Source organism: Lygodium microphyllum, chromosome 1, assembly GCF_053477565.2.
Source record: "Lygodium microphyllum isolate KBCC chromosome 1, Lygodium_microphyllum_v1.1.10, whole genome shotgun sequence".
Classification (NCBI taxonomy): domain Eukaryota; kingdom Viridiplantae; phylum Streptophyta; class Polypodiopsida; order Schizaeales; family Lygodiaceae; genus Lygodium; species Lygodium microphyllum.
The window spans coordinates 113,217,577-113,242,692 of NC_141135.1; positions in this window are offsets into that span (position 1 = coordinate 113,217,577).

Genomic DNA, 25,116 nt, shown 5'->3' on the forward strand with positions numbered 1-25,116 from the left:
AGTCTTTCTCTCTCCTCCCTCTCTCTCTTCTAAGAGGCAGTTCATGTGTGGGAAGGAGCAATGAAGAAAGAATGATGGAGACTTGTCCGGCATGGACCGGATTGCTCCATGGGCTGAGAATGGTGATTTGTGATGTTGTTGGACATGAAGTGTTGCTGTTTTCCAAATCTACAGCCATGGACACAAAACCCGAAACACGCGTTTAAGCGGTAAACTAAAAAATTACAAAGAAAATTTAGTGTTTTATGCTTTTGATTGATGGAATGCCGTTCATATGGACTAAGATTTGATTATGTTGCTGATTCTTCTGAGTTCTTACTGTTTATAACTAGAAATTATGAAAAACATGCATTTCATGGCTCGAAATAATGTCAAAAAACCCGAAAACCATGAAAAATGGGGAAAAACAAGGGTTTTGGGCGTATAAATGGGGAAAACCGTCGATACACATCAACTAATCTTTCAATTTTGTTGCAAATGAACTAAGGGCCACAGCCCATAAACTGGTTTTCATTTTCAGCCATTTAAAAAAATACAAGAAAATAAAGAAAATGGGGAAAAATGATAAAAACACCATGAAAAATAGGGGAAAAATACATTTGGGGCTACGAAAAATATAGAAAAATGGGATTTATGTTTGTTGATGTATAACAAGGCTGGGGCATGAAGTTATGCTTCAGTTCAGCCTTGTTTATATGTTTTAGTGCGTGTTTCCTTCCTTTCTCCACATAAAATGACAAGGAAACCCTAAAAGAAATGAATGCAATGATGCACTATCAACGGGGAAGGGTAGAGTTGTGGAAAAAATGGTTAAATGCCGTTGAGCATGAGGAATAATTTGCTGATTTTATATGCATTGCATCTAGGACGGAATAATAATGATAAAAATTAAAACCTAGTAGCACGAAGATCACTTCGGTGCTAGGTGTTGCAGCGAAGCACAAAGCGGTTAGAAAGAAAAGCATGAAAGAGATGTTTTGCACTTACACGCTGCTGGTTTTTTAAAATGTTTGAGCACTAGGCATCCACCTCTTTGCATGATCATTTAGAGGAAATTAAAAGTATCAGAGTTAGCTCCTGGATATGCATAGCAATTGTTTTCAGTAGGCCTGTGACCCGCCGTTGAGAGCGTGAGGTTCCCATGCTGTAGGCTAGACGTGGGATCCTAAAGGGGAAATCAAATAAGGACAATGGTACATTCCTGGACACGCTTATTTGGTACCTTGAGCGATGTTTGTGCGAAATGTCTAAATGTTGAGCGACGCATCGAGGGGCCAATCCCCAAGGTGTAGGAGAGTCGCAGAGGGTTGACGGCATTCAGCCGTAGGAGGAACCCCATGTGTATGTGATTCGAGCCTTTTGGCTATGTGAAAGGGACTCCCTCTGAGGAGCAATATTGGGTTAGGATCAGTTGGACTACAACGTATTACAAACGCAATGATTAGGAAGGCAGAGATTTTGATAGACGCTCCTGGCCGCGAGGCCGAGGGGTTGTCTTGCGCATAGTGACGAGGTCCGGTTAGTGCATGAGCCAGTGCCGGCCCGTTTTTAGGTCCATCAGTGGTGCGTCTGCCGGGAGCTGCTTAAAAGTGGCGGTTCTCGAATCCTGGTTTTCTAGGGACCAACTAGCAGTTTATGCCAAAGGATACTGAGATCGATCCGTTATTTATTGATAAGCATCGTCTAGCAGAAATCCAAAAGCAGGAAAGAGACGAGAGAGCTAGGCGACGTGCTGAAATCTTTAGGAGATATTCCCCTAAGTGTAGCGGTGCTGAACCCTTACGAGGGAGTGGATCTAGTGGTCTTAGGACCCCAAGCAATAAGTTAGGAGAAGGTGGAAGCTCTAGTGCTCCCCTTCCTTCCATAAGCCAGTCCACGTCAATTGCGGGAGGTGTAACCCCACCGTTCCCTATTCCTAGTGCAAATCCAATCCTCATCATGGCGCAGCCTATTGCAATTCCAGCAGGAACGACGGATTTGCCGGCTCTAGGTTACCCGCTACCCATTTTTAATGGGCTAGTTGAGGAAGATGCGGAACTCCACATTAGGGAGTTTCAAAAGCTGATGTTTAACTGTCGCATTCAAGAAGAAGGGCATTTAATGATGTTCTTCAACATGACTCTCAAAGGAAGAGCTGCTATATGGTATCATGGTTTAGAAGCCGGAACCATATTGAACATTGATGCATTTTATGGAGCTTTTCGAAGGGAGTTTGCCCCTGAAAGGGGTGGGCAATATTGGTTGCGTGTACTCAACGTGACCCGCCAAGATCCACACGAGGATATTCGTGCTTATGCGAAGAAGATAAAAGAGGTCTTCCGTAAGTTGGACACCTCTATTCCTATCCCCGCAGCTACCCAATTGCAATATTTCCTACATGGTTTGGACTTTAATATCCAATTGCAGTTGAGTAGTGTTCCCTTGGGGGATATAGATACTGCCATTACACGAGCACAAGAGGTGGAATCCCGACTACAAGCAGCCTATGCTTCTAGAGGCAATTCAAACATGGGTTTAGTATTGGGAAACAATATGGCAATAGCCAATGGCAGTAATGGCCAAGGGATAGCGATGGCTAACCCTAATGGGAGAGGGAACATGATACAGAATGTCCCTTTATTACCAGCTCCCCCTAGCATGTCGATGCCTACGGGCAGTCAAATGGCTCCAAGTAGTGGAGGCCAGGCGGTCAATTCTAACACCATGTCTGCAGCTCAACAGCCTGTGCCTAATCGAATTGTTAGGCCGAGTGAACGACATGGAAATGACCAAGGCTATGAGTCGAGTTCTTCCAATGTTCTTGGCGAGGTTAAGGACATGATGAAGCATTATACCGACATGATTACGGAGCAGTATCGACAAATAGCCGTTGATGTCAACTTCCTTAAAAAACAACAAAATTTAATAGGAAGTAGATACCCAGAGGAGGGTGCACCTTCGAGGTTTAGTTGTAAATGGTGTGGCGGGCAGCACTATCCAAGAAATTGCCCAAATGTTAAGTGCGACATTTGTGGAAAATCTGGCCATCTAGCAGCTACTTGCTGGAGTAAGATCAGTTCTCTCCAGCGTGGTAGTCGGCAACCAGGGCCTGTTAATCATCGTGCCCAAGGAAATGATTCCCAGCGAGAGGATGGGCCTAAACAAATACTTCAACGATCAAAGACTACAGTGGAGGAGCTACCAAGTGGTAGTGGGGTTAGTTTGATTGAGGCTGTACGCGTTAATGATGCTGAAACCTCTAAATTACGAGCTGTTCTTACAAGAGGTAAAAAGGGTAGAGAAGCCGACATGGATAAGCCTGTCGACGGAAACCCTAAACAAGGCGACAAAGGAACGCAAGTTTTGGATCCTGCCCTAGAAGGGGGACCTTTGAAGCCCGTAGAGAGTAAAGCCGATAAGGAAGCACCAAAGAAGAAGGTGAAAGTTAAGAAAGAGGCAATAAAGCCAGCTCAGCGACCTAAAGAGCGGATGATTTGGCGTGAAAAGCGAGCTCTTTCGAACTATCATGAATTCGATTTGGCGGGCTCTCTTTGCGAAGTCAAGCCGGATGTGAACCTTTTGCAGCTTATTAAGCTTTCCCCAGGAGTACGCAAGGAATTTAGAAAGATCCTACGTACCGGGTATATCGTAGAACCTTTGGGTATTGCGCGAGTTGGTGATGACTGGTTTGAGCATGCTGAGAAGCATTGCCCAAGGGTTGCAGCCTATGTCGATGGGATATTAGTAGATTATGCTATTGTCGACACGGGATCATCTGTTAACATTATGAGTTCTGAACTGATGGAAAGGTTAGGTCTTGTGATTCAGAAAGATACCTCCACAATTCTCAGAATGGCAGATGACAGTTTGAGACAGCCGGAAGGCTGCATTACTAAGGTCCATGTCACTGTTGCAAATGTAGAATGCCTGTTGGACTTTAGGGTGATTCGTTTTGCAGGCCGTCCAAGTTACCAAGTATTACTCGGACGACCTTGGATCTTGCAAGCGGATTGCCAAGTGGATATACCCGCCGGTCGATTAATATTCGGCAGAGGTGCTCAACGTGTGGTGGTTGATGCTTATCCTGAGTCCCCGCAGAGTGAGAGGGCTCCTCTATCTTCTACAGAATTGGAGACATTAGAAGATTCATCTGTTAGTGAGGCATCATCGAGTGATGAGTCCAAAGAGGGATCCACCACGGAGGACATCTATCAGATCACTTTGAACGAGCCGATAGAGGCCCAAGATCGTATAAGAGATGCAGATGTTATCGAGCTAGACCTTGGTACGCTTGATGATTCGCGGCCAATCAAATTAGGCTCTATGCTCAGCTCAGCAGAAAGGGAGGACTATGTGGCCTTGATCCAGGAATTCCGTGATATCTTTGCCTGGAGTTATGATGAGTTGAGAGGCATCCCTCCCAGTCTTGCTGTTCATACAATTCCGTTGAAAGAGGGCAGTCGTCCTGTACGGCAGAAAGTAAGGCGTATGCCTTTCGAATTGAGGGATGGGCTGTTTGAGGAGTTACAGAAGCTTCGAAAAGCGGGTTTGATTTTTCCTGTGCAACACACGGAATGGTGTTCGCCAGTTGTGATTAGAAAGAAGAAGAATAATCAGATCCGTTTATGTGTAGACTTTAGGGAGCTGAATAAGCAGACAGTTAAGGACTACTACCCATTACCATTTATTGACCAGATTTTGGATCAATTAGCGGGTAGGGAGATATATTCGTTTATGGATTGCTTTGTAGGACACAACCAAATGGCAATTGCAGAAGAGGACAAGTTGAAAACAACTTTTATCACTGTATTTGGCACTTTTGCTTACCACGTGATGGCCTTTGGTTTATGCAATGCGCCTGGTTCGTGGCAACGAACAGCCGATAAGACATTCGGTGACATATCCCCTGACGAGTTGAGGGTGTTTATTGATGACTTAGGGGCCGCCACCGTGAGAGAAAGGCAGTTGATCATTCTGAGAAAATGCTTTGAGCGCTGTAGACAATTTTGCATCGCCCTAAACCCACGGAAGTGTGCTTTTGGAGTACCTTATGGGCTATTGCTAGGCCATGTGGTCAGTTCGGTAGGAATTGCGACAGACCCCGAGAAGGTGAAAGTTATAGTTGCCATGGGTCCACCACGCACTCCGAAAGAGGTTCATAGCTTTCTGTCTTCGGTTGGTTACTACCGTAGATTCATTAACGCCTTAGCAGAAAGAACGTTGCCACTTACAAATTTATTGTCCTTTAGCTGTTCGTTTGTATGGGGTGACCCTTGTAAGGTAGCATTCGAGGATGTGAAACAAGAGCTAGCAAGAGCGCCCGTTTTAAAAGCACCTAAAAGAGGTGAGGTGTTCTATATATTTTCAGCAGCCACCATGTATAGTATCAGCTGCTGTTTAGCCCAAATTTGGGAAGAGAAGTGGTACCACCCGATTGCTTTTGCTAGTCGGAAGCTGGGGGTATCCGAAATCAATTACACCTACATGGAGAAGCTGTGTCTAGCGATGGTCTTTGGGACCAAGAAGTTCAGGCATTACATTCTCTATGAAAAAGTCGTGCTTTATACGAAGGCGGAGGGACTTCGACTATTGATGAATAAGTTACAGCCGCCTGATCGTTTAGCGAAGTGGTTGATCACTTTGCAGGAATTTGATTATGAAATCAAGAGTAAGCCACCAAGGTTGCAAGGCATCGTGGAATGTCTAGTGGACTTTGGGGAGCCGAAAGAATCTATGGCTGAAGGTAGTGACATGGAGATGATATTTAAAATAGATACGGCATCTATTCCCTCCTGGTATGCTGCAATAACGCATTATTTATCAACGGGAGAGGCGGGATCCGAACTATCTAAGGCTGAGAAAAGGAAAATTAAGCAGCAAGCGTTAAAGTTTGCCTTGATCGCAGGTACATTATATCGGCAAGGGGTTGATGATATCTATCGCCGATGTGTGACGCCTGACGAGGTGCCATTCATTTTGGAAGAGTGCCATGATTCTGCTTGCGGTGGCCATTTTGCTGGACGGCTTACAGCACAAAAGGCTTTAAGAGCAGGTTATTGGTGGCCTGCCATCTTCTAGGATGCGTTTGTGTATGTTAAGAGATGCGATATTTGCCAACGACATGATAGTCGAGAGAATAGGAAACGACCACTCACCCCTATTATGGCGATACTTCCATTTGAGAAGTGGGGAATAGACTTTGTGGGTCCTATTACTCCGTCATCGACTACGCAAAAGAGGTACATCATTGTCGCAACTGACTACTTCACAAAGTGGTCAGAAGCACGTGCAACAAGGAAAGATGATGCTAAAGAAACTGCTAGTTTCCTTTTAGAGCAGATAATATGCCGGTTTGGTCCACCGAAAGAATTAGTGTCGGACCGCGGAACTCATTTCCTGAATAAGGTGATCAAAGGTTTGACAGAGTTGTGGAACATCAAGCATAACAAGACAACCCCATATAATCCGCAAGCCAATGGTCAGGTTGAAAGCACCAACAAGCAGCTTGTAGGCATCCTGTCCAAAATTGTGTCGGAAAAGAAACGGGATTGGGATAAAAAGTTATACGTGGCAGTATGGGCTTATAATACGACTTTCAAACGAGCCACTGGCCATACCCCGTTCAAGTTAGTATATGGGGAGGAGTGTGTCTTGCCTCTAGAAATTGAGCTGCCGACTATTCGGTTTGCCATCAATCATTCTTTGAGCGATGAAGACGCTCTTTTTGAGCGCTTGACGACATTGGCCCATTTAGACGAGCTTAAGTTGCAGAGCTTATTGCACCAAGAAGTGGCGAAGCGCCGAATGAAGAAGCTACACAACCTCAAAGCCAAGAAATACACCTTCAAGAAAGGACAGCTTGTTCTGTATTATGACGCACGACGTGAATTATTCCCAGGCAAGCTAGAACCCAAATGGGATGGGCCCTATAAGATCGTTAGAATAGGAAAGAATAAATCCACAGTTTTGTTAGCTGACCTTGAGGGGATAGAATTTAAAAATAAGGTTAATCTTAATAAGATTAAACCTTATTACTTCTGATTGTACTAATGCTATAACTGCCTTGCAGGTCTAGGCAAGATTGATCAAACATCTGCAAGGAAATCGTGATAGAGGTTGATGGGTCGTCTGATCCCTTATTTAGAACACCCATATTTGGAACAGAGGTATCATCAGGGAAAGCTCATTTGGTGGAGCAAAGGATACAAGGTGATTGAGCAAGAAGGCGGGACATTTATTTGGGAAATCAAGGTCTTCTGCCATCATTGCCTACAACTTTTGACGAGCATCCCTGTTGAATTCAATGATGATGGAGGGATGGAGCCCACAGTCCACCCGTTGAATATGCTGAATTTCGATTACCATAATTACGAGTAGAGTTCAGGATGGTAGGATATGTAAACCCTTTATGGACGTACACCTTGTACTTTGATGGGGCGTCCAGGGGTGCATGCAAAAAAGGAAGTGTAGGAGTTGTCATCCGAGACCCCCGACGACGCATTGTCATGAAGTTAGCTGCTTATCTCGGGGCGAATTTTACCAATAATATGGCAGAATACAAAGCCCTGATTATGGGTTTGAATATTGCAAAGAATGGTGGTATCCGCCAGTTGTTGGTGAAAGGGGACTCTCAGTTGGTTTTAAATCAACTCAATGGGACGTACATGGTGCGGAACCCGATCCTTTGTATGTACCATCATACTGCCATAGCCCTGCTAGACGAATTCGATCGAGTGGCTTTTCAGCTGATTCCACGAAATTGGAACCAGTTTGCCGATTCATTGGCTAATCTTGCGTATGAAGAGGACCTCTTCTTTAATTGTGGCCCTTGTCCCGATATATCTATTGATGGTGAGACAGGACCTGGTCGTTTGTGGGGTATGCTTTCTGAACATGCCCTCTTTGGCAGACGATGGTTGATTTGGGTGATGCAGAGGGTAAGCAAGACTCATCTACCTTTATTATCTCAGACCCACAGACTGATTCGACGACATGTGATGCGCACACCTCTTGCGATGTGCGCAGGAGGGATAGGTCATAATTTAATGCACCTAGTTTAGGGCTACAAGCCCTGTTCCCCTGGGAATAGTATGCTTTGATGTCTATCATGGTTGTTTCCAGGTGGATGTTCTGCCTAGTATTGTTTGATTTCATTAGGCCAAGAGGGCCGATTTAGTTTTGTAGCAAAGTCATGTCTGATTTCATTAGGCCAAGAGGGCCATTTCCCTGTCTAGTGCGGGTGCGTTTAATTGGGTTTTTGTTTAGTGTTGTGCTGTACAGGTTTCGCGGGTTGTGGAATTTTGTGGAGCCTGGAGGAGCCTTTGCTGCGATGGAAGCTTCTTGTGGCCACTCCAGGTGATATTTCTCCTTTACGAGTACCTTTCTTTCCTGTTATATGTGTATTTGTACTTGTTGAGGGGATACTTTTTGTTGGGGACCGGCGACCAAGGCATGAAGTCCCAGGTTTAGGCTAAGTATGTTTGAGGGAGGTCGGAGTAGTCATTGCCTCCTGTAAAGACATTGTTAGACATTGAAAGACCTGTTTTAGAAGGAAGTCCTAGTGGCCCTGTCCTGCTAACCTGCTAGGCAGCCGTTCTAGGAGTTCTTGTTAGTAGTGAGGCAGTTAGAGAAGCCTGCTAGAAGATAATAATAATGATGCCAAGAAATCCTGAATATCCTAAAAGATGAATATAAATACGAAGGTGTGTAAAAAGGGGTTCTAACCCCTATCAATGAAAAGAAAAGAAATGAAAATATATAAGCAGTTGATCATCGCCTTGCGAAGGCCTGGTAGGTTCCTGGGGACGAGTCAGACCCGGGGCCGATACCTTGTCTTCCTCGGGGTGGCTTCTTGCTGGAAAAATAATATCAAAACAAGGAAGGTTGGAGCGAAAATAAAAGTGAGCGTTAGAAAAGGATTAAGTGTCGCCTTGCGAGGGCTTGGTAGGTTCTTGGGTGTCGAGACAGGTCCTGAGACCGATGCCCTGTTCTCCTTGGGTCACTACGCTCAGCTCCCTCCTTTTTACATGCCCAAGTATGTTCATCTCATAAAAACCCTAAAAGAAGAAATTGACTGAAAGAAAATATCCTTTGCTCAGGCTATAGGAGTCCTCGCCTTGTAGGAGCTCCTAGTTGTGTTGTCTTTAGTTGGTCAGTAGTTCAGACTACCACTTAGGGCAACCTCTTTGGCAGTTTTTTTTAGTTTGGCTGTGTTGGAGCAGCTGGTTAGTGACTCACTTCGGATCTTCTATTAGATGATGCTAGGCCTACTCCTTGTGGATGTCATGCCTTGGTTCTGTCCAGGGGTAGGGGGAGCATTGTGCTGAGTTTTATGATGATAATTGTTTTGTATCAGTTTGATGCTTCTTTGGTTGTTTATGTGCAGATATGTTCGTGGATTCGACGGGCTGAGTCGCCCTATCCCGTGGTCGCCAATGAGAGCGGAATTTAGGTGACGGGAAGTGCTTAAAAATAGCTAAAAATTATGAAGATCAAGGGAAAAATATCCACCGTCAAAGGCGGCGGCTCGATCTAGGACGATTTTAAGCGCCAAAGTGCTTTAAAGGCGCCCGAGCGACACTTGGTGATTTTTCATAATTTTTCAGACAGTCATGTGGGTTGACACAAGCTACTGGCCAATGCGGGATGCTAAGCCGGACGCCCAGGATTTTTCAGAGCTCAATTCGGAGTCCGGACAGGGAAATGGCCAAGGAAACGGTCAAGATATGAAAAGGTGGACACTTGGGAGGCCAAATTTGAGCATGCCTTTTGAGTTTGGACCCCCCCCAAAAAATTTATGCACCTTATGAAGCAAAAAACGTGGAGAGAGAATGAAGAGGCATGAAAAAACGTGATCAACAGAGGGCGCCATTTTTTTCGCCATGGATGGAGAGAGGCATCATGGCTGCTGCAAACAACCCCCCCAATGGATTATGGGGCTTCATTCCCCTCTGTCTGTGGACTCTATCGCCGCCTCTCGCCCGAGAAATGGTGGTCTCTATGAAGAATTCTGATTTCAGTCTTTCTCTCTCCTCCCTCTCTCTCTTCTAAGAGGCAGTTCATGTGTGGGAAGGAGCAATGAAGAAAGAATGATGGAGACTTGTCCGGCATGGACCGGATTGCTCCATGGGCTGAGAATGGTGATTTGTGATGTTGTTGGACATGAAGTGTTGCTGTTTTCCAAATCTACAGCCATGGACACAAAACCCGAAACACGCGTTTAAGCGGTAAACTAAAAAATTACAAAGAAAATTTAGTGTTTTATGCTTTTGATTGATGGAATGCCGTTCATATGGACTAAGATTTGATTATGTTGCTGATTCTTCTGAGTTCTTACTGTTTATAACTAGAAATTATGAAAAACATGCATTTCATGGCTCGAAATAATGTCAAAAAACCCGAAAACCATGAAAAATGGGGAAAAACAAGGGTTTTGGGCGTATAAATGGGGAAAACCGTCGATACACATCAACTAATCTTTCAATTTTGTTGCAAATGAACTAAGGGCCACAGCCCATAAACTGGTTTTCATTTTCAGCCATTTAAAAAAATACAAGAAAATAAAGAAAATGGGGAAAAATGATAAAAACACCATGAAAAATAGGGGAAAAATACATTTGGGGCTACGAAAAATATAGAAAAATGGGATTTATGTTTGTTGATGTATAACAAGGCTGGGGCATGAAGTTATGCTTCAGTTCAGCCTTGTTTATATGTTTTAGTGCGTGTTTCCTTCCTTTCTCCACATAAAATGACAAGGAAACCCTAAAAGAAATGAATGCAATGATGCACTATCAACGGGGAAGGGTAGAGTTGTGGAAAAAATGGTTAAATGCCGTTGAGCATGAGGAATAATTTGCTGATTTTATATGCATTGCATCTAGGACGGAATAATAATGATAAAAATTAAAACCTAGTAGCACGAAGATCACTTCGGTGCTAGGTGTTGCAGCGAAGCACAAAGCGGTTAGAAAGAAAAGCATGAAAGAGATGTTTTGCACTTACACGCTGCTGGTTTTTTAAAATGTTTGAGCACTAGGCATCCACCTCTTTGCATGATCATTTAGAGGAAATTAAAAGTATCAGAGTTAGCTCCTGGATATGCATAGCAATTGTTTTCAGTAGGCCTGTGACCCGCCGTTGAGAGCGTGAGGTTCCCATGCTGTAGGCTAGACGTGGGATCCTAAAGGGGAAATCAAATAAGGACAATGGTACATTCCTGGACACGCTTATTTGGTACCTTGAGCGATGTTTGTGCGAAATGTCTAAATGTTGAGCGACGCATCGAGGGGCCAATCCCCAAGGTGTAGGAGAGTCGCAGAGGGTTGACGGCATTCAGCCGTAGGAGGAACCCCATGTGTATGTGATTCGAGCCTTTTGGCTATGTGAAAGGGACTCCCTCTGAGGAGCAATATTGGGTTAGGATCAGTTGGACTACAACGTATTACAAACGCAATGATTAGGAAGGCAGAGATTTTGATAGACGCTCCTGGCCGCGAGGCCGAGGGGTTGTCTTGCGCATAGTGACGAGGTCCGGTTAGTGCATGAGCCAGTGCCGGCCCGTTTTTAGGTCCATCATAGCTATTGAACTAAGCATCCCCTGACTAACTAGGTAGCTCCTATCCCATACCCTAAGCATCCCTTAACTAACTAGGTAGTAGCTTAGCCAAGCATCCCTTGACTAACTAGGTAGTACCAAGAATTCCTAACCTAAGCATCCCATGACTAACAAAGTAGTTTTTGAACCAAGCACCCCCTAATATAGCCATCCCCTAGCTAGAAACCTAAGTAGCTCTCAACCCCCTAAAAACCACTAAGTAGCTACCTAGATAGTCTAGGCAACTAGAATGTTAGCAAGGTAGCTAGTTGTTCATCATCGAACTAGTAACTAGCTAACTAGCTAGCTTCACACTTGGATGTATGGCCACCTAGATAGTTGTAATTTTTGACTAATGAAAGAAGGAAAAAGTGACTAAAAATATCCTTCATTGCTACTTCATCCATACCAAAAGTTTCTTTAGCAAAGAACATGGCCACATTTCTAGCTACCCTCTTCCTCTCCACTTCACTGACCTCGCTTGGAGACTTCTCTCTTGTACCTTTTGGTAGTATTCTCTTTTTATCTTTGATTCATATTGTCTTATCCAAGCATGTCTAACATTTGGTGATTCCCACATGTGAGCTCTATTGTGAGTAGTCCCTCTTAATGAGCATCAACATATGCATTTGTGCCAACCACACCCCTTGACTTCATCTACTATGTGCCAAGGTGATGCACTTCATATTGGCTTATCCAAGCATACATTGGCATTTGGTGATTCCCATAGCCCTTCTTTCTATTGATTAGTAGGCAGTGTTTTGCTGACAAAGAGAGAAAAATCATTACTATTGGCTTTCCAAGTAGATAGTAGAAGAGAGAGAGAAACTACATGTGAGACAAAAAGAGAGAGAGAAAGTAGCTAGAAGTCATTATTGTGCTACTACTAAATAGTTACAAAAAGAATCAATACATTGACTACACATTTTTTAATTAAAAAAGCATTAAATTTTCCAAGGTGCAAAAGCTTTATTCCTTAACATTGTAACCATGAACCTATCTACAACTAGTATCACCTTTTTCTAGTCATGTCTCAAACAATCTATTTTGGTACCATCTTACTATGTTTTCACCCTAAGATGATGCTCATAAGAGAGCTATTGGAGGCACCACAAACATAATGTCTTCTCTCTCTCTTTTTGCAATCTCCATTATCCTTGTAGCTCCAACAATGTTGTTGGGGTAAAGGTCAATGTCTTATTTAGTAACCCTAACTATATATGGGTACACATGTTCTTTATTCTTTGAGTAATAAGACAATAAGCCGCTAATGACAAGAGAGTTATTAGAGGCACCACAAACATAGAATCTTCTCTCTCTCTCTCTCTCTCTCTCTCTCTCTCTCTCTCTCTCTCTCTATGTAATCTACATGCTCCTTGCAACTCCAACAAAGAGAGTCATGGAACTTAATCTATAAGTATGAGAGCATATGCAAAAGCTTATGAATTCTATAAGAAAAGTCACTCTTTGGATATGATGATCAAAATATGTAGGATAAACAGGACCATCAAGCACTCTACAAAAAATATCTCTCTATCTAACATGATAGCTCCTTCAAACTTGGAATCTCGATACACAAAATGATAATCCACTACCCATGGTTCACAATTAAGAGGAGCATCTTAAGAGCACATAATGAGAAATCCAACAAGACAATAGCACCAACACAAGAATACCACCAAAGGACTTGAGAGTTATTTGGTAAGTCAAACTCATAATGTCTTTGCAAGCCAAAATATTTCACCACAAACATACATACACAAACCCCAAGGAGCATGTTAGAGAGACCTTAAACCTCAAGCTCAACTTGGTCTTCAACAATCACCAACTTGTCTTCTATGGACTTTCGAGGCTTTAAGCTTAATGAAGAAAGAAACTTCATGACCTTCGAAGGTAGATGGATACAATAGCTTCCTACACTCGCCTCACAACTCAAAAAGAGAGTAGGACCCTCCTTGCTATAATGGCACCCCCAAAACACTCAACCACACAACATAAAAATAATATTCAATATTTCTCCTCTCACATAAAAGAAGCAAGCCTTCTCAACACAAAGAGAACATCTCTCTCACCTTCAATCTTCTAAAAAGGGCTTTAAGCACATAATTCTTTAGTAAGTCTGTGGATTGATCTATAACCCCCTCAATAATGTGTAAAGCAAATGTGATTTGAAATCATGCCATTCATTTATTTTTGGCTCTCTATCTAAAATGCTTCCATCATATGTGGAATAGTATTTCTAGATGGAGGGTGATATAGAAATTACATGGTGTAGTGGATAAAATTTGAGCAAGAAGTAGAGAACACACAGCAAATATGAGAAGAACAAAAATTGCTTTAATTTCAAATGAACTAATACAAAGAAGGCCATGCCCACTTGTGTGCTTCCAATGTGAAGCTTAGATGGTGATCCAAATAGGTAATAGGCAAAGATCTTAAGGGTAGCTGGAAGAACTCTAACTGGTTGAAAGATTGATTGACAATGGCTTTAGAAGGGTCTTCCTTTTATAGCCCAAGAAGGTAGTCTAGTCTGACCATATTTTGAACCTTTCCTAGTTTGCTAAGAAATATTCCAAGGAATATTTCCTTTACTATCAAGCCAAGGGCACTACCCCAGACCCTCGTCAAGGGGGCCGCTAGCCCTCTTAAGACCCCCCCCCATCTAGGGACTATTTTTGTGGCCCTCAAACCCCAAAATAGGGGTCCTTTATAACTCCCACACCCACAACTCAATGCATTGTGCCTCGACCTGCTACTAGGAGAACTACTCTATCTAACCCAAAGGCTAAATCCAAAAATGTCACCTTTTTGCCATCCAATCATATAGACCTCATTTGACATACAAGTCATGACCCAACCAATGTCTATGCTCACACATGGCTTCTCCTCATAATGGGGGCCTTATAACTTAGAGCTCCATGGATCATTGGTGGCACCTTATGAGGGCGGGGCATTGAGCAGATCTAATAGTTAATAAGGTGCAGCTTTAAGTCATTTGATCTTGGGTATATATCGAAATAGGATTTTAGTTTTAATATTCACTTTTAAAAATCTAATGGGGAATATGAATTTCCATTGCACTTATTAGTAAGAATGATCCTATCCTTAAGTTCTCTCTCATTAAAACGATACCTTGCTACTCTAAATAGATTCCACTTGGGTCCGCATTATTAGAGAAGCTCCTTGCAAAGGTTGGCTGGAATCTTTTTGTAAGTGGTTGGTGATTGGCATCTTATCCCTTGAGAGTTGATGTGAATACTTGCAATCAAAGTCTTCATTCCTTTTTGTTGGATCCCCTACTTCATAACTTTTATTTGGATGCATCTTCTCCCAATAATTCTCTAATGAGAATTTGTGATTAAGGGTTGAAAAGGCTATCTCACTTGAGTAAAAGCTTGTGAATTTCTCTATTTTCTCTATCCACCAATTGGAGAGCTACTAATTGAGAGATTTGGGTCATGATTTTGTATATTGCTTCTTTTGTTTAAATGTTTGAGATAGCCATTTGATCCAACATTTGATCTATTTTATATGCAAGCTCATGGTGCTTGATTGATTATAACAGGTAGCCTTTAAAGTGCTATACTATCATGGTTTTTGGGGCTCTTCTTGATGCTTCTAATGATGAGTTTTTCAACCATTCAGTATCTTATTTGCTGCTTTAGATCCTCCTAAGCCTGACTTTTTTCCCTATTACCTACCATTTTTAAGTGCTAGATCTACAAGGCATGCATTTACTAAAATACCGATAACTTTTGATCTCGATATCCAAATGTCGTACTTTGTAATTCAAATAGAAGGGTGAGAAGTCCTATTCAAAATACTATTTAAAATTTCCTTAGAATGAGTTCAAAGGCTTCTAGAAGAGCAACAACATTATGACTATCTAGAGAATAGACCCACACCATATATGAATATAGTTTTGGCCTAAAAATGCATTGTATGACTTGTTTAAGGGTTGTAAATGTTGTGAGAATCCCTAAGGACCTGTAGGAATGTTTGAATGCCCTATAATACCATGTTTATACTTGTAGCGACCAATAATGCCCTATTTATACCTATAGTAACCTATAAAATTTTGTACGTATCTATGAATGCCATGTTTCATCCAAAATGCCTTTAACTTACCTATGTCTTCAGCCCTCCATGTGCTACGGGGTGTTCAAAGTTTCTCTTTGACTTGAGTTGTGCACCCCTTTGAGAACTTCAATAGTGAGGGAGGGTGACCTCTCTTTTGTCCCATTACCTCCCTTTGTATCCACATTTTTCCTTGATGATAATAATAACATGGTAATCCAATACTACTCTAATCAAACAGGGTATGAAATTGGAGCTTGAAAGCAACATAAAATCAATTGAATGATAATGGGCTCAATAGAGTATCTTCTTGATTAATGACTCACTGATTGCACAACTTACTTACTAGATTTTGAAATTAAAGAGGGAAAACAAGCAAGGGTTAAAGGATTAGAGCAAGAAATCTCAATAATATCCCAATCTAGATTAATCTTTCAAGTATTAAACAAGTAAGAGACCATTTAGGTTAGTGATTTGGTTAAAGAATTTGTCCTAATAAGAAAATGGTAGTAGATTTGAAAAGGTAATCAATTCTTTCATTGTTCAAGGTAATTGGATAAGACTCAACAATTGGATGAGAAAGAGGGATTAAGAATTGAATGTAGGTATCTCTTGCAAAACAAACTTGATGTAAGCTTGAAAGCTCAATGTACTCCATTGCATTGTTCCATAGCCATGGTAGCTTGAAGGTTGATGTATCTTCAGTAGTGTCAAAGCTTAGAAGTAAGAAATTAATGCATCCATTATCCCTTGAGCAAGAATGGCTCAATGTTTTTAATCTTCAAGCAATAAGAAGAGACCTTTGCTGTGGATGAGCCTTAGAGCAAGATTTTTAAGTTTTCTTCAAAAAATGGCAAGCTTGAAGCCAAGCTTTCATGGCTACCCCTATCCATACCTAGGGTCTCAAGAAGGATGCAATCCTTGAAGGAAGAGGTATGAGAGCTCTATCTTGAACAATTGCCAAAAGTTGATGCCTAAGAGTTGAAGAACCATAACATGGTGATCAAATGTGCTAGGCTGCTACCATTGATTCTTCATTAGAGCTTGACAAAATGTTTATTGGTTTGTTGAGAAAGATGGTAAGGATACTCCTAAATGATCCTTGTGTGCCGTGGAAATAACAATGAAGAGGTATGGGTATATTTCTTCCATGGAGGCTTGCAAACCTTGAAAGGAAGAGGAAACGAAAGCTTATCTTTAAAGTCACTATGACTTTTTCCCACTCTAACTTTAATTAAGCCCCCTTTTCTTAACTTGACTACCAAAATAGCTTAAAATTGGTTCATGACCCACCATTTTAACCTTGATATTGCCAAATTTGTCTAGAGCTCCTATCAAAGCCTTAAACATGGTTTCCTGGCCACTTGTGGTGGCAAGCCTCTAGTCCCTGCAGTGGCCCATCTCTATTGTACCTATGTGTCCCAAGTGTCCCAAGTACAACTGTGCTTAATCAAGTTCTCACTTTTTAAAGCAATAGTGTAATGCTCAAGGAAGTTTTCAATCACTATGCAATGTGATCATCATCCTCAATTATAAGTGAATTGTTATTCTCACTCAAGTATGGTTTCTTTGGTTTCCTTAGAGACCATTGGGTGGTCTCAATGTAGTGCAACCTCCCTAGGCCTAATTGTGGCTAGTCAAGACAATGAAGTATGATCACATGCAATGATAAAAGTGCAAATTTGGCCTAGGGTTTTTGAATTGTTTATTGGTATGCAAGTTGCTTGGCTCCTAGTAGAGTTGTCCCAAGAAGTCTAACTTTAAGTGATTGGATGATGGAAACAAGTTCTTCTTGGCAATTTCAGTTGTTGCAAGACAATCCTTGTGATACCAGAATTCCCTTTGCATCAGTAGTGTGACTCCAATGAGCTCTCTTGCTCAAATTCCCTCAACTAAACACAAAACAACCCAATTGTCTCCAAGTTATCGATGCTCCCAATGGCTTACACTTGCTCAAGGGTACGCTTGGCTCATAGTGAGCTTGGTGAGCTTGGTGGGGTTATGATCTCCCAAGAAGTTTATGGCCTAAATGAGAGAAATGTCACGTTTCAAACAATCATAGTCTCCACACCAAGGATTCTTGCTTTGATGATTGCTAATCCAAGATCATACGATCACTAGCTCAAACAACTAGGTACCCTAGAGGTTGTATTTGGTGATTGGGTAAAGTTTATGTTGTGATTCATGGAAGAAACTCATGCTAGTGTTAGTATCTTTAACCCAACATATCTACTAAAGCTTGGACAATTTTTAGATTCTCCTAGATGAAATGTAAGGCACTCTAAGTGTGTGAGCAACTTGGAACAATGACATGCCCCTTTAGGTAACCCTTCAGATGTTTCCACTACTAGCATATCGAGGATATTAATTCAAGAGTATATAGACCTCTCTTAATGCAACATTTCTAGTTCGTCAATGTAGTCTTACAGTGCAATCATAATAAGAACGTATTACATAAGACCTTCTAAATAGTGTGAGGCCAAGAATAATGTGATTATAGGGTAAGATTTATGAGCCTCATGGTTTTTCTAAAAGCAAGGCCTTGGGTTGCTCCAAAATCAAGCAAAGGTAACCTATATCTTAGCAAAATCAAGATGTGATGCTCTTGGGTCTAGTGAGGCTTCTTATGTGATGCTAATGTATGTTAAGATGGTAAGCTCAACATGTGTAGACATTGATGATGGACCATCTAGTTAGATGGGTTTGCATGTCTACACTTAGCACATCAGTAGTCATTACCATCCTCACATGGCCACTGACTTATCACTTATTATATTTGATTATTATACCTATCTATAATTGGCATGGTTATAGCACCACTCAATTAGTATAGTTAATTATGCACTATTGGATTTAGTAGGCCACTTTTCTTTATATTGTATCTTATATATACTTTGTGTACACTATATTTTGTGTGAAAGAAGAAGAAGAAACCAACAAGAAAATGTTTTGGTCTCCATCTCTCTTCTTGTATTCTTGAGTGAGCTTCATCTTTTGTGTATGGTGTGTGTTTGGTGTAGTAGCTCAAGCAAGTCCCCCCCTCCCCACACACATGATTTGTGGACTGGCAAGCAGTGGAATACATGATCTCAAAAATCAATCGCATAAAGTGTACTTCATCATTAACCTGTCAAAGCAATTCAACTATCATCATAGGCTCTTAACTCATGCTCTTCAAAAATAATAACGAAACTTTATATTTATGAAATGTATTTACAAAGATATATTGATCGTACTATGATCTACCAACACACCATCTCATGGATCGAAAAGTATCAGGGTCTATACTCTCATATCTTGGTGGATTCTCATGTACATGGCAAACAACATAATATGGTGGTTATTGGGGGTAAACAAAACATCTTGTGCCAAAATAAGGCCTTCTTGGCACGGCAACAAATCTCTTGGGTGGTACTATTTGTAGCACTTTTCGATATACCCACAAGGCTTCACATATAAGCTCATTCCTAATGTCTAGTAATTGTTCAACAAAGGCACTGAACAAAAGGTATATCTTAACTATCCTTAGTTGTTCAGCCCATCGAATCCTCCATAGCTCGTAATGAAGAAGGATGTGACACCAACAATATATTCCCATGTGTGACCTATTCCTTGGCCAAAAATCTCTCATGTACCATGAGTTAAGATAAGGTTGCACTTATCACTTGGCCCTTTGCCCTCTCAGGTGCTCGAGTGATCAAAAACCAAAAACACCTACCTCCCTCGGGAGCATAGGACCCCCACCCACAGTAGGTGAGTTTTTTCACACTCCACAGAGTGTTTAGGGAGCATTAGATTGGGGATCCCAACATCCCGAACCACCACAATCCACAACTCATCTGACTGTTACAAGCAGGAATCATAAGAGACATAATTCATCATTCACAAATCCAAAAGTAGACATAACCATAAAACATTTTTAACACACTTGTCAATGTATGTGATGCATAGAATCTATCCCCCTCATCGATTCCCGTGTTCTTTCCTAAAAAGCAATTTATTATACTAACATGTTTTTATAAGTTTAAGTACTTTCTAACTAATCGTAATCTATGTAACAGATTTATCCTATGGGCTTTTCTAACATTAATAACTTATCCCTCATTTTATCGTAAGATGCAAAAAAGCAATAACATAGAAAAATTAAGAAGTTGTAGAGTTAATAGCTTAAAAGTAATCATTTTCTTATGTACTAAACCTGATTATCTCTGTTCGACCATCCATCGTAATTATGGGTTATGATCGCAACCTTAGTTTGTTGTGGAATAACTAGTTCTTCGGGTTGAATGGATTCAGGGGTAACTTCCGCTTGTGCTTCAGTAGAGCAACTACTTCTTCGCGTTGGGAAGTTCTTCGAGCATGACCTTGCTCAGCATCTCGACATCTCTTGGGAGCCATGGAAGAAGCTTGATGGATTTAAGCAGTGCTTCCGCTAGGTGTAAAGAGAGAGAGACTCGGCTATTTGCAATAGAACTTTGACGCATCAACAACAGAGAGACTTTTGCAAGGGTTGTTTTAAAAAAGAAACGTGACGATCTATCCTTGCTTATATAGTAATTAGAGGGGGGTGAAGAGAGAACATTTACTTTTAGCATTTTTGATGACATCATCGATGATATCAGAGAGGAGCTCTATGTTTGGAACGTAGAGTGGAGATAAAGATATGGCGAGCACTGCATGTCGCATTGTCGGGTGGCGTCACACTCCAAGGCTCACGACCAAGGCAGTGACCAAGGCATAGACCTTTGCATCTTGGCCTTGGCATACTTGGCAACAGCTACGAAGTCTTCGTTGGCGCCGTTGGCTGTGCACGAGAAGCTCCCACTAGCTTGTAGGAAAAACTTATAGGGAGGTCAATCATTTGGGCAGTGTCGTCACCCAAGTGCACTTAACTACTAAGTAACTATCCACTAGGCTAGTTATTTTTATTGTTTTATACTACAAACATAGTTTTAATAGGCTTGTCTTGGGAGGGTTTCCCAAGCCTTTCTTCAATTATCTTCATAGTTAGAGCTAGTTTTAAAAATGTACAATCTTTACCATTTTGTTTTTAACATAAATCAATTTTTGGAATTTATACGCACATTGTTTATTAAAATAAACTAAGTAATGGGGACATTACAAGAATGGAATGCAAAGGACAAAAGGGTGATGTATTGGTTATCTAAGCTATTGATAATACTATACCGAGACATATCAAAAGGGTGATGTATTGGTTATCTAAGTCATTGATAATACTATACTGACATATAAAAAATGCAAAAAGCTCACATGCAACATGGGCCACATTTGAAAACATGTTTTTTGTGAATATAAATGTATGAAAGATTCATCTTAAGTAAGAGTTCAATACTTTGAAGAAAGAAAAAATGTATATCAATAAGTATGTTTTGAAGGTGATTACATCAATCATTACATCAATCATTAGGCATTACATCAAAAAGTAAAATAGGTCATATTGTAGCCCATTGTTATGCTAAGAAGGATGATATCCACAATCGTAAATTGGAGCGAGGAAACTATGTATCATCTTCACGACAAAATAAAGACAAAAATGAGTATATGTTGGTTATGTGGCATATGATGAATGCTGTTATAGAAAAGGGGACACATGCTGATGTATGGTATGTTGATTCAGGTGTATCTTATTATATGACTAGTTAGTGCTTTGGAGAGATGTAGGATTTACAAAATCTAGGTTATGTGCAATGGATGATGATTCACGTCATCTAATTTTACACATTGGAAAGGTTCCCTTGTCCTTGTATTATGGTTAGATAAAGATCCTATTAGATGTACTACATGCGCCATTCATCTAAAAGATTTTAGTGCCTATTGGTTAGATGGTAGAGTAAAAGTTGCTGGTTTGATTTAATACAAAAGGATACTTTGTAGAAGACTTTAATGATAAGTGTAGGTTGGTTGCAAAAGGAAGTAGAGTTGGCCACATGTTCACTTTTGATGCTAGAATTCTTGCCATGAATGCTAGTATGTATGTTGAAGGAAAAGGAGTGGTTGCTAACATTAAAATATGGCACAAATGTATTGGACACATACAAATGTGAAAATGCTAAAATTAATACAGCCCAAAGGGTTGATTACAAGGTTGCTTGCTTTTAGAGTTGTAGAATTTCATAAAGTGTGTGAATCATGTCAATTTGGTAAGCAAGCAAGACAACCTTTTTTGCATGATAGAGATGTGAGCAAAAATATACTTAATGTTATACATGTAGATGTTTGGGAGTCTACACAAAACATATCTCTTGGTGGTAGCAACTATTTTATCACATTTATTGATGATTATTCAAGAAAGCTATGGGTACATTTCATGAAGGAAAAGAGTGATATATTTAAGCACTTCAAAACTTTTAAGGCTAATGTTAAAATGGAAATAGGTTTGATAGTTAAGTACTTGAGGTCAAATGGAGGGGGAGAGTACCTCTCTAATGAGTTTAGTGACTTTTTGAGGTATCATGGAATAAAGAGACAGTTTACTTACATGTATACCCCATAGCAAAATGGGGTTGTAGAAATGAAAAATAGACATATTGCAGAAGTTGCACAAGCATTGATGGTTGAAAAGAATATGTCAAAATATTTTTGGTTTGAATTTTTTCATACTATTGTCTATATTATAAACATAACTCCCATAGCTACAATTTACGAGATGACTCTAGAAGAATGCTTAACATGCAAAAAGATTGATGTGTCACACTTAAAAGTGTTTAATTGTGTTGCATATGTTTATGTGACAAATGAGCTACAAAAGAATCTTGATCTCCAAAGAATGAAAAATATTTTTATTAGATATTCTTTAGAGTAGAAAGGGTATCATTGCTATAACCCGATCACAATGAGTTTAGAGTGAGCACGAATATTATTTTTTATGAGATGAGTAGTTGGTATGCATCTAGCGGTGATGCATTGGATGGTGTTAATGATGATAGTTATATGCAGAAAGAAAAACAAGACTCACTGAGCCTTAGTCGATGAGAAACATCATTTGGTACTACATCTATAGTTGGCTCTTGGTCTCCCGACAGACTAAGGAGTAGCCCCATATCTTTAGGTGTATCTACAAAGTGTTGCAAGTAAAGATAAGGAGAAGAAGAAAGTGCCAAATGGTAATGATGCATCTATCAGTCATTTGGGATTTGATGGAGATTATAATGGTTCAAAGATTTTGGATGATGAGCTTGGTATTCCTTCAGTCAAGACATCAAGTGTATAGAGAGCATATGGTAACATAAAGGCTCCACTGAGTGGTCCAATGGTACGCATGTCTAGTAGGGTTAGATACCCTATTAAAAGATTTGGTTTTGAAGTTCATGCAACTCACCATTATGCTTATATGGTAAAGGTAGTTGAGGATGTTGAGCCCACTTGTTTTGAGAATGTTGTTGATCATGCTCATTGGGATGCAACAATGGATGAGAAGATGGCTGCATTAAAAGCCAATAAAACTTGGGATCTAGTACCATTGCCTAAGAGCAAAAAAGCTATTGGATGTAAGTGGTTATACAAAATTGAGCATAATGAAAATGGTTCTATTAGTAGCTATAAGGTTAGGCTAGTTGCAAAAGGCTATGCTCAAACATATGGCATAGATTATAAAGAGATATATAGTCTAGTTGCTAGGATAACAATTGTTAGATGTGTGATTGCTTTAGTAGTAGCCAAAGATTGGAGTTTGTAGAAAATGAATGTCAAGAATACTTTCTTGCATGGTGAATTGCAATAATAGATGTATATGGATCAGCTAGTAGATTATGAGGATTTAGAGCATCCCACAAATGTGTGCAAGTTAAAGAAGGCGCTCTATGGGTTGGTGTAAGCACCTAGAGCACGGTTTGACAAGATCCAAGAGTATCTTGTTAGCATTGGCTTTTATGTTTTTAATGTTGATCACTCACTTTAATGTTGCTAGCATAGTCATCTATGTGGATGACTTGATTATTACAAGTGACAATGACAGTGGGATTGTTGAAGTTAGGGATTGTTGAAGTTAGGTGAGATCCAAAATGGCCAAAGAGGTTGAGGCCAAATATAGTGGCCTTTGTGAGTTGGTGGCCTTTTGCCACATCATTGGTGGTTAAGGTGGGCATGGGAAAAAGTGTGTGTGGGGAAACCATGTAAAGCTAGAGGCTATCAGAAGGCCTCACTAAGTGTGCAAAGGCTATGCACACGTTACGTGAGGGTTACAAGGCTTATGATTGGAGCATTAATGCAAGTACATACAAGACTTTAAAAAGCAGTTTGAATAGTGGGAATAGAAGGATTGATGAGGTTGGTCCTTCTGCTCATGATGATGAGTGTCTTCTTCTTCTTCTTTTTCTTCTTCATGGTCTTCTTCATCTTTGATAGTTGCAAGGTAGGCCTTCTGTGATCTTTTCTTGGCATGACAAAATTTTTCAATGTGCCCAGTTCTTTTGCAGAAGTCATAAACAATATCTTTCTTACTTTGTACTTGTTGTTGACATAGAGCAGTTGTTCTTTCTTTCAAGTGCTTGCTTCTTCTTTGACTTCGAGTTTTTTCTCTTCTGTGATGCTTTATGTCTACCAACTTTGGATTTGGCATATTAATTAGTGTGGTGGAGACATTACCAAATTCTAGAGAAAGACTCTTAAGCAAGACTTCAATGCATACATCTTCATCTATTTTTAAGTTAATCCCTAGAAGTTGAGTTAGTAGATTTTCCATATAGTTAAGGTGAGTTGCAAAGGATGTATTAGCCTTTATATCCAACCTAAAAAACTCAATCAACAATCCATATTTTGAAGATTTAGATTGGGCACCAAACAATGTGTCCAATTGTTCCCAAGTGGCACGAGAATGTATCACATTTGTCCACATGGTGGATGTAACTGTCATCAAGCTTAAGCTTGAAGCTTAAGCTTGAATCTTAAGCTTGATGATTTCTTGGGATTTTTCATCATCATTTTCCATAATTCTACAAGAGAAGCATCTTTGGGTTCCTTCTCATGTCCACTGGTTATTGACCATAGACCTTTCTTCATGAGGATTAGCTCTATCCTTGTTTGCCATGTGTGGAAGCTCGTTCCTTTGAAGTGGCATGATAGTGAATCTTTGCTCATACTAGATGGCAAGAATAGTAGCAAATAAACACCAAATATACCAGATCAGACTAGAAAATTAGTTGACAAGGATTTTCTCAAGGGTCATAAGAGTTATCAGTGTTAAACAACACTGAATGAGTATAAAAAAGATACTATGCTTGATGTTCTTGTTGATTTCTCCCCTCCTTGCTAATTTGTAGTGTACATCTTGTTGAAGATTGAGTGATATAGGGAATTAGAGTGGCAAAGACTTGTTTGAGACAAGAGAAAGAGTGAGAGGAGAAGATAAAGAGGAAAGAGGATTGCAACCACCCTCAAGCACCCATCTCCTCAAAGCGATCAACAAACCTTCTCCTTTTCTTTTATTTAAATATGAAAATCAAATT